An 8,758-nucleotide genomic window follows, 5' to 3' on the forward strand; every position below is an offset into this window, starting at 1 on the left:
AATTGTTACTGGCAGACATGATCTACAACATTAAAGTAAAGCAAGATTTCAGCACTAAGTTTATGTAAAGACTTTCATTAACTGATTTAACAAAAGACAACCTACTATATCAAAGTCATCTTCCCTCTAATGACATATAGTGGTTCAAGATCCATAATCACTAAAATTCTAGTGAGCTTTAGCATCACGGCTAGAAAAGTAGTGATACAGGTAAGTAACAAATTACTAATCACATCTCTATGCGACTCTTGTTTGTTGGGTGGCATCCAATGCCCCGGCCCCAACCCTATGCCTTAAAGCCCAAAACTGTTTTGATAGCTTTGCTGAGTAAACCAATACTATGCTTGTGAATGTCCGACATCCACCCTATACAAAAGTGATAGCTGAGGGTACTCTACTTTGGTAAACCTACCACACAACGATCAAAATTTATAGGTGCAGCTATTGGTAAAAGGCATAAAAAACTCAAACTTTTCTGAGGGAAGCTATTCTATCATGATTAAAGCATCCACCATATGTAAAAGCATGAAAGAATAGTATGACAGGAAAATAAACATCACAGGCATATAATCATATTATATTGTGAATAGTATGGCCTCTTGCATCACAATGGGCTCCATCGCCATGGCTCCAAGGTGACCTCCATTGCCATCCGTCCTGCCTTGTGGTGATCATCATCGCCATCATGATTGAAACCTCCATGAAAAGATACTAAGCTACTACATCTAATAGCTAGTGAAATAATTACATGAGGATTCAAACATCACAAGTCGACACGCAGGTCGTTATACAATAATGGTGCAACCTCAACCCGGTTGTGTCAACTTGCGACACGCAGGTCGCACAAATCATCACATACATCATCACATGACATTGAGGCCATACCATTCACATCACACCCTGCAAAAACAAGTTAGGCGTACGACGTGTTCTACCAAAGTAGCGCTTGGGAAGCCGCTACAGCGAGAAAGCAACGGCGGTCCCCGCGGGTCTTAGGGCAGCGCCCAGAAAACCTCACGGAATTACACAGATCGCATCTATGGAATCCCTATGAAAATCTCATCAAAGTGATCGCATCACCTCAAATCCGAGCCATTCATAATGCCTCAATTTTCACTAGGTCAATCACCTTGACCGTGCAAACTTTGCACTTGAGAAGACTGCATCTACACATGACCTTGATCTGTTGGTTCAATCTACTGACTATGCACACAGTTAGTCCCGATGGTGATTCCAGCCGGTAGGGACATGTCGTATGCATAACAGAGAAAGAACACAAACTAATCTTTTGTCACATGCCGCGCAATCAACTCGCTCCAGTTTTAACCCCTTATGACCAATTGATCTAATCAAACCGTGCAAAAGTAATAGATCCAATCTACTACAACAACATATCACCTATATGCAAAAGATCCAGACCAAAAACTACGCAAGATGGCTCTGGTACCACTGTAGGGAAACGGGTAGGCTACGCTAGCATCACTACCGCATAAACCCAAGATACTTGCGAGTAGAAGATCATAGATCGTTACCACTAGACGCGCAGCGCAGCGGAAGAAGTCGCGCGTCGATGTAGAGGAAGTAGTCGATCACGTCCCACGAACCGAGCTCCTCGTACTTGATCCCAGCAGCCAATCAGCGCAGCAGTCGCAGCAGCGCCTCCACGGAGTCCACACATACGGGGATGAAACGCCGGGCGTCGGTGTGCTAGCACCGAACGCACGGCAAGGGCGGCGGCCGAGAGAGAGGGAGGGGCGGCGGCTAGGGAGGTGGCGCGGCTCAGGTCATCGCCCCCCCTAGCCCCTCCCTCATATATATAGGGCGTACTAATGGGCTTCTATCTCATAGGCCCATTAGTAACCCTAATCCCTCTTGGATCAATATCCACTTGGGCCTTTAAACCGTATTGTGATGATGGGCTCTTGGGCATATCACCAACAAGTAGATGGATGATAATACTAATTCGGAAGGTGTCCGGTCAAGTAATGAAGCTAAAAGATCGAAGCAAACCTCCAGAGTTAGTATATCTTTTTCACCATTTTATCTCCCCATGCGCCTTTTTCCATTACTTCTGAATAATCAGATTGTTCCTTTTATGTTGTGTGCATGATTTTTTTACCGGGACCAAGTAAGTAATGTAACACCTCCCCCCCTCCTCCACATTTTTTTTGTACCTTTATGTTCTCAGGAAGATGAACACACAAGCACCTGTGATGGCGGCTCTTCAAGAGCGGCAGTGCCAATGAATTTGGAAGGATGTTCAGTATGTGCCCCCCATCAACAACTGCTGTTATTTTTGTTTTTGTTTTTTCATGCCGCTACATATGGCCTTAGGAGACCTTAGCAATAAATTTATAACAAGGTTTATATCAGAGACCTTAGCAGTAAAGTTTTTTTATGTGTTAGTTAATTTTTTATATGGATATGTTCTGTATCTGGCGGCCATCTTTTTTTTTGGTTGATAACTTTTGACCAATTTTTTTCACCTTTTATATCATCACAAAAAGCTTTTTCATCTACCAAAATTCCCCCTGTAAAAAGTTTTCATGTAAAAGTTATACGGTACTATGTTATCACTTCGACAATGACAAAATTTTTTGCTTCTGTTCACACAAACTTTTATACCATCGATGTTCAACTTTTGTATTTGGTAATTTTTTCACCAAAAAGTTTCTCCACTAAACTTTTTCTCACACCTTCAACATAATTTATTTCTTTGCAACAAAATTTTGTCTCTCGTGTCAGTTAATTTTTTTATGGACAAGTTCTGTATGCAAGGGCAGAAGTTTTCTTAGCATTTTCAGCACCATAGAAGTGTCTCAAAAGTTTTGCAGCTATAATTTTTTTCTATGAACAAGTTCTTTCTGATGAGTATAGTTCAATGGACATTTTTCTTTCTACTCATTTTTTTTATGCACCAAAATTTAAATCTACTAGTATCATGACAAAGCAATTGCATATTATTCTGAGGCTCATTCCAACAAAAACCATATTTAGGTTTTTTTTGCATATTACTTAAATTTATTTTTTTTCTCCTATATAATTGAATTCATTTTTTTGTTTCTCAAAATACAACCCAGCTCTGACAATATTACTTAAATTTTATTTTTTTCCCTATATAATTGAATTGAATTCATTTTTTCTCCTATATAAGTTTTTTTATTCAAAAAATTTATGATAAATATTTTTTCTCTTAAATTTTTTCATTCCAAAATTTTATGAAAAATATTTTATTCTTTTCTCAGAAGCATTTTTTCAGTAGTGACCATGATAAATATTTTTATTATCTTAAACTTTATGCAAGTTTGAAAATATTTTTTTCCTATTCTTTTTCTTCTGAGTTTTTGTTTGCGGATAGAACTTATTATGATAAATATTTTTACTATGCATAATCTTTTCATTTTGAAATCTTTTTTCTGCCTCATAAAGTTTTCTGATACATTTTTTTATTCTCAGCTTAACATAAAATTCTTTTTGCCTATATTTATCATTTGCAGAAATTTAGCTACAATTCTCACTTGCGAAGATGACTAGACTTGTTGGTAGACTGTCAAAAGTTCAGAAAGAGATTGTTACATCCTGTGGATTTGAGTCATTACTTGCTCTTAGCTGCTCATCCATCCCAAACAATCTAGTAATTTGGCTGGCAAAACATTATGATTCCAGATCCAAGTCTGTAAAGCTTCCAGGTGGCATACTCGTTCCAACTGATTAGGGTCTGTCACGTCAACCTGCCATACTCGGCCCAACTGATTAGGGCCAGTCACGTCATCCTGCCATACTCAGCCCAACTGATTAGGGCCAATCACATCATCCTACCATACTCGGCCCAACCAGTTAGGGTTTTTAGGGTTCGACTTCATTACCATATGTCTTGATTTTTAGTATATTTGAAGGTTGACTTGCCATAATTGGCTCAACTGATTAGGGTCAGTAACGTCCACCTACCATACTCGGCCCAATTGATTAGGGTTAGTCATGTCATCCTGTCATACTCGGCCCAACTGATTAGGGCCAATCACATTATCCTACTATACTCAGCCCAACGAGTTAGGGTTGTCTGGGTTTTAGTGTTCGACTCAATCATCATATCCTGTCATACTTGGGTTTTAGTATTGACTTGCCATACTTGTCCCAACTGATTAGGGCCAATCACGTTCTCCGGCCATACACGGCGCAACTGATTAGGGCCAATCATTATCAACCAGCCATACTCATTCCAACTGATTAGGGTCCGTCACGTCAACCTGCCCTACTCGGCCCAACTGATTAGGGCCAGTCACATCAACCTGCCATACTCAGCCCAACTGATTAGGGCCAATCACGTCATCCTACCATACTCGGCCCAACTAGTTAGGGTTGTTTGGGTTTTTAGGGTTCGACTTCGTCACCATATGTCTTGATTTTAGTATATATAAAGGTTGACTTGCCATAATTGGCTCAACTGATTAGGGTCAGTAACGTCCACCTACCATACTCGGCCCAATTGATTAGGGTCAGTCACGTCATCCTGTCATACTCGGCCCAACTGATTAGGGCCAATCACATTATCATACTATACTCAGCCCAACGAGTTAGGGTTGTCTGGGTTTTAGTGTTCGACTCAGTCACCATATCCTGTCATACTTGGGTTTTAGTGTTGACTTGCCATACGTGTCCCAACTGATTAGGGCCAATCACGTTCTCCGGCCATACATGGCCTAACTGATTAGGGCCAATCATTATCAACCAGCCATACTCGGTCCAACTGATTAGGGTCCGTCACGTCAACCTGTCATACTCGGCCCAACTGATTAGGGCCAGTCACGTCATCCTGCTATGCTCGGCCCAACTGATTAGGGCCAATCACGTCATCCTACCATACTCGGCCCAACCAGTTAGGGTTGTCTGGGTTTTAAGGTTTGACTTCGTCACCATATGCTTTGTAGTTTTGTCAAGTGTTCAACTAGCTCGAGCTATCAGGTGATTTATTGTAGTTTCGTTTATGACTTTGTCTGCATACAGCAAGGCTAGTTCATGTGGGGGTTTTACAGTCCTTGCTCACTGATGAGTCGATTTGATTAGTGCTTTGGCAGATGTGTTGTTTGCTTGTTATTATGATTTCGTTTGTGAACTAGCCATACAATATGGATGGATCTATCTTCATGTAGCTTAGCGATGTTGATATTTTGATGCTTTATGCCAGTTCTAAGTGCAATTTATTGTCTGCATCTAGAAGGCCTTAGTTCTTTTCGCCTCATTTGTAGCTAGGGAATTGATGAAGATTGGCTCTTATTGATATATTAGTATATTCTGTTCGGTATCTGAATCGTGGCTTGGGGTTTGAGCTTGGCATAGGATTGACTTTGTGCTATTGGGCTTTGCGAGTCTAGATTAGTTGCAGACTTGCAGTTTGGCACTTTTGCTTTCAATTTATATGTTCTGGTTTTGGTTAACTGGACACAAGTGCCCATGAATTATTTGATTTAACACACCCATCTGCCAATTTGGATGGTGCTTACATGTTTTGTATCCGTTTTGGTATTCAGATCCTAAAATTTAAAATGTATTTGCACATGAAACTTATATGGCCCCTCCGTATGGTTATTTGCTGATTTTATGGTTCCTTCTGGATCCTTGTCATGAATCGTGTTTTAGTAGTATCCGTAGGACACCTGAAATGTGCTTTGAGCATTTTTGGACATGGCCCAGGAATTCACTTGAACACTAGTGAGCTCTGTGAGTCTAGATTTTCGTTCTGGTTTAGTTTTTATTCTCTAACTCTATATGTTCTTTGTTTTTTTTAAAAAAAGTTCGCTACCAGGAAAAGGTTGTAATTGAATTCAGCAGGTTTTTGCTAATAATTTTGTTTATTGCTAATGACTGGTATACTCTACCATGCCACAGACCAAATTGACCATCTGTGAAGGAAAAGATGGCACCGAGTCATCTAATGGAGATGTGTTGATCTTTCCAGATATGATCAGATACAAAGCCTTCTAACTAATAAGCTTGTTTAGGCTTTTAAAGCCAACTGCTTCTTATTTTTTCAATCTGTAACATAATGCTTGCAGAGGTCTGACTCATTTTGACGTCGACAACTTTGTTGAAGAAGTACTTGTGAAGGATACTGAGTGGCTTCCTGGATCTCCTGAGGCTATCAGCGAGTCCTATGTCTTCACCTTCTTCATCATTTCTTTTAATTAAATTTTATTTCTATCTCTATAAACCAGGGTGTAATTCTGGAGAACAACATTGCAGGGACCAGAAGGTACCCCACCACCCTAGCCTATACCCATCCGTTAGTTCACCAAATTCAAATATCATATATTTTACGTATCTTATATTTTGCAACTTTTTTTTTGTAGGAGCCATACTTGAAGATTTCCAAACAGGCATCATTGCGTTGTTAGACCACTAAGTAACGTCAAAAAAAAGTTTGCAGGAAGAAAATATTTCTATTTTTTATGCGCACCTAAATTCTGTTGGTTATTGAATAGTTGTAATCCTTTATTATATATATATATATATGGAGACAGTAAAGGTGTGGCGTACATTTTTTTGTTCGATCATTCTATTTTTTCCAATTGTTTGTTGTTTTGTTGATGAAGTAAACTTGTCCTCAATTTTTTTAAAGATGTTCATGTAGTAAAGTTTTTTTTTTTCTCAAATTCATTTTCTTCCAATCTTTTTTCGCGGACAAGGTTTTCCCACAAAATTGTTCAATACTATATTATCTATAAATTTTTTCATGTAAGAAATTTTCATGTCAAACCTTTTTCCTTCTTTTCGAACATGTAAAGTTTGCCGGGTTCAATTTTGTTAATTTTAAATTTATTTTTTTATGTATAATTTTTTCCCACAAAATTGTTCAATACTCTATTGTCTATAAATTTTGTCATGTCAAAAATTTTTATATCAAACTTTTCCTTTTTTTACAACATGTAAATTTTGTCGAGGTCAATTTCGTAAATTATATATTTTTACTTGTTTTTACTGTTCCAAATTCTTTAATTGTAACTCTAAAACTTAGTTTTATTTTGACTCCCCCACCCAATATTTGCACCCTATTATCTCACATCCCGGAAAAAAAAAGATTCCTGAAAGAGATGGAGTGGGGCGCCATTAGTCTTCTCGCATGCGGCGGAACCTGTTTCCCGAAAAGAAAAGGAAAGAAGCGGCGGGAATCTGTATTCCGAAAAGAGAAAGAAAGAAATATAATTTCTTACCTGAAATGGAAAGGTGCGCTGGTCAGAGAATCGACCGCACCGTCGAATCCCAACGGGCGACCGTAAACTAGGCACGCCCCCCACTGCTACATACTCCAGGAGTACTACTTTCTTATCGAGCCCATACCACTATCAAGCTGTACAAATGTTTCCTGGGTAAAAATAATCACTATTTTCAAGCTTTCATCTTATGTTTATCGATATTTCTTCTCAGGTTTTTGGTCTATATATTAAACGGTGCGCAAGTGTGTCACCTCCATATTTACAGCAAGAATTACCATGTCTATTTAAAGAACTTTTTTGACTTTTTTTAAAAAATAACTCATATGCCATTATGCCTATTGTCGGTGACATCTAAAAGCATATGATGTCTGGCAAGGGACAATTTTTTTTTGCTGCGAAGTGCATAGGAAGGAGGCATCGTACCAACGAGGAAAGCGTAAAAAGGCCAAAAGCCTTGTTTGTGTAGCCAGCACCTCCGAGGTTCCGATCTGTTTGCTTGCGATGAGACTGGATTTGTTTAGGAGCACTCCACTCCCAAAATAGCCACTCCACTAACTCCACTTCACCAATTCCACTCCACTTCACTACTTGTAGTCCATTCTGTTTGGGTATTCTGTAGCTCCACTACACAACTCTAAAAGGCCAGCCCAACTCCTTTCACCCCACCAGCCCAGCAGATCATTTCGGCCCATCTAAACTCCCCTCACTTCGACACAGATCCCATTTGTCAAGTAATTCTGCTACCACCCCTCCACCTTTCCCTCTTCCTCTTTCCTGGGTGGGCGTCTCTCCCTTCATTGCTCCTCCCAGAGGGAGCGCGCGGGCCAGAAGGGGCGCACGCAGCCGAGAGCGGGGGCGTGCCGACGGTGCCTCGGGCGGGCGGCACCGGCCGCGTCGCGAGGACGACGAGCTACGCCTGGAGGGGGACGGGTCTGGCGAGCTCCGCCTGGAGGGGGACGAGACCACGAGCGTCGGCGGGCGGCGGTGCGGCCTAGCGGGCGGTGGCGGCGGCGTGCCCCGGCGAGCGGAGGCAGGGGCGAGCGGTGCGGCCCGGCGAGCGGCGGCCGTGAGCCGCAAGCCCCGGCCGTGGTGGCGAGGCCAGGGGCGAAGTCCGCGAGCCTGCGGCCGCGGCCGGCGCGAGCCCCGGGAGGGGCGGAGGGCAGCGGCGGCGGGTCCCGGTGGCAGGCCCCGACGGCGGCGGACATCCATGGCGAGCAAGGGATCCACAGCGGCGAGGTGGGGGCCTCCACGGCGGCGGCACGGCGGCTCCATGGCTGCGGCACGTGGAGCACTCCACTCCTGTGCAATACCTCCACGGCGGCGAAGTTCCACGGATCCAGGGCAGCGAGGTACCTCCATGGCTGCGCGGCGCTTGGTTCCTGCGGCACGGGGAGAAATAAAAAGAAGCCATCGAACCGTTATTTTCGACTAATCAGTGGCATGGTGGGTAATTTCGAGCAACTTCATGTTTTAGTGGAGCTGGTGGAGCACCTCTTGAGGAGCTCCCAAAAAAAGTGGAGTGGAGCCAATATTTGGTGGAGTGGAGT

General features: G+C 42.1%; 2 long non-coding RNA genes across 2 annotated transcripts; both read left to right on the forward strand.

Moving 5' to 3' along the window:
* The first annotated feature begins 1,937 nt into the window (after positions 1-1,937).
* On the forward strand, positions 1,938-5,032 carry LOC120693214. Its single transcript, XR_005682930.1, has 2 exons — positions 1,938-2,017; positions 2,189-5,032. It is a non-coding gene; the product is annotated as an uncharacterized LOC120693214 (long non-coding RNA).
* A 939-nt stretch (positions 5,033-5,971) lies between these two features.
* Positions 5,972-6,476, forward strand: LOC120693215. Its single transcript, XR_005682931.1, has 2 exons — positions 5,972-6,250; positions 6,348-6,476. It is a non-coding gene; the product is annotated as an uncharacterized LOC120693215 (long non-coding RNA).
* The last annotated feature ends 2,282 nt before the right edge of the window (positions 6,477-8,758 follow it).

Source organism: Panicum virgatum, chromosome 9N, assembly GCF_016808335.1.
Source record: "Panicum virgatum strain AP13 chromosome 9N, P.virgatum_v5, whole genome shotgun sequence".
Lineage (NCBI taxonomy): Eukaryota > Viridiplantae > Streptophyta > Magnoliopsida > Poales > Poaceae > Panicum > Panicum virgatum.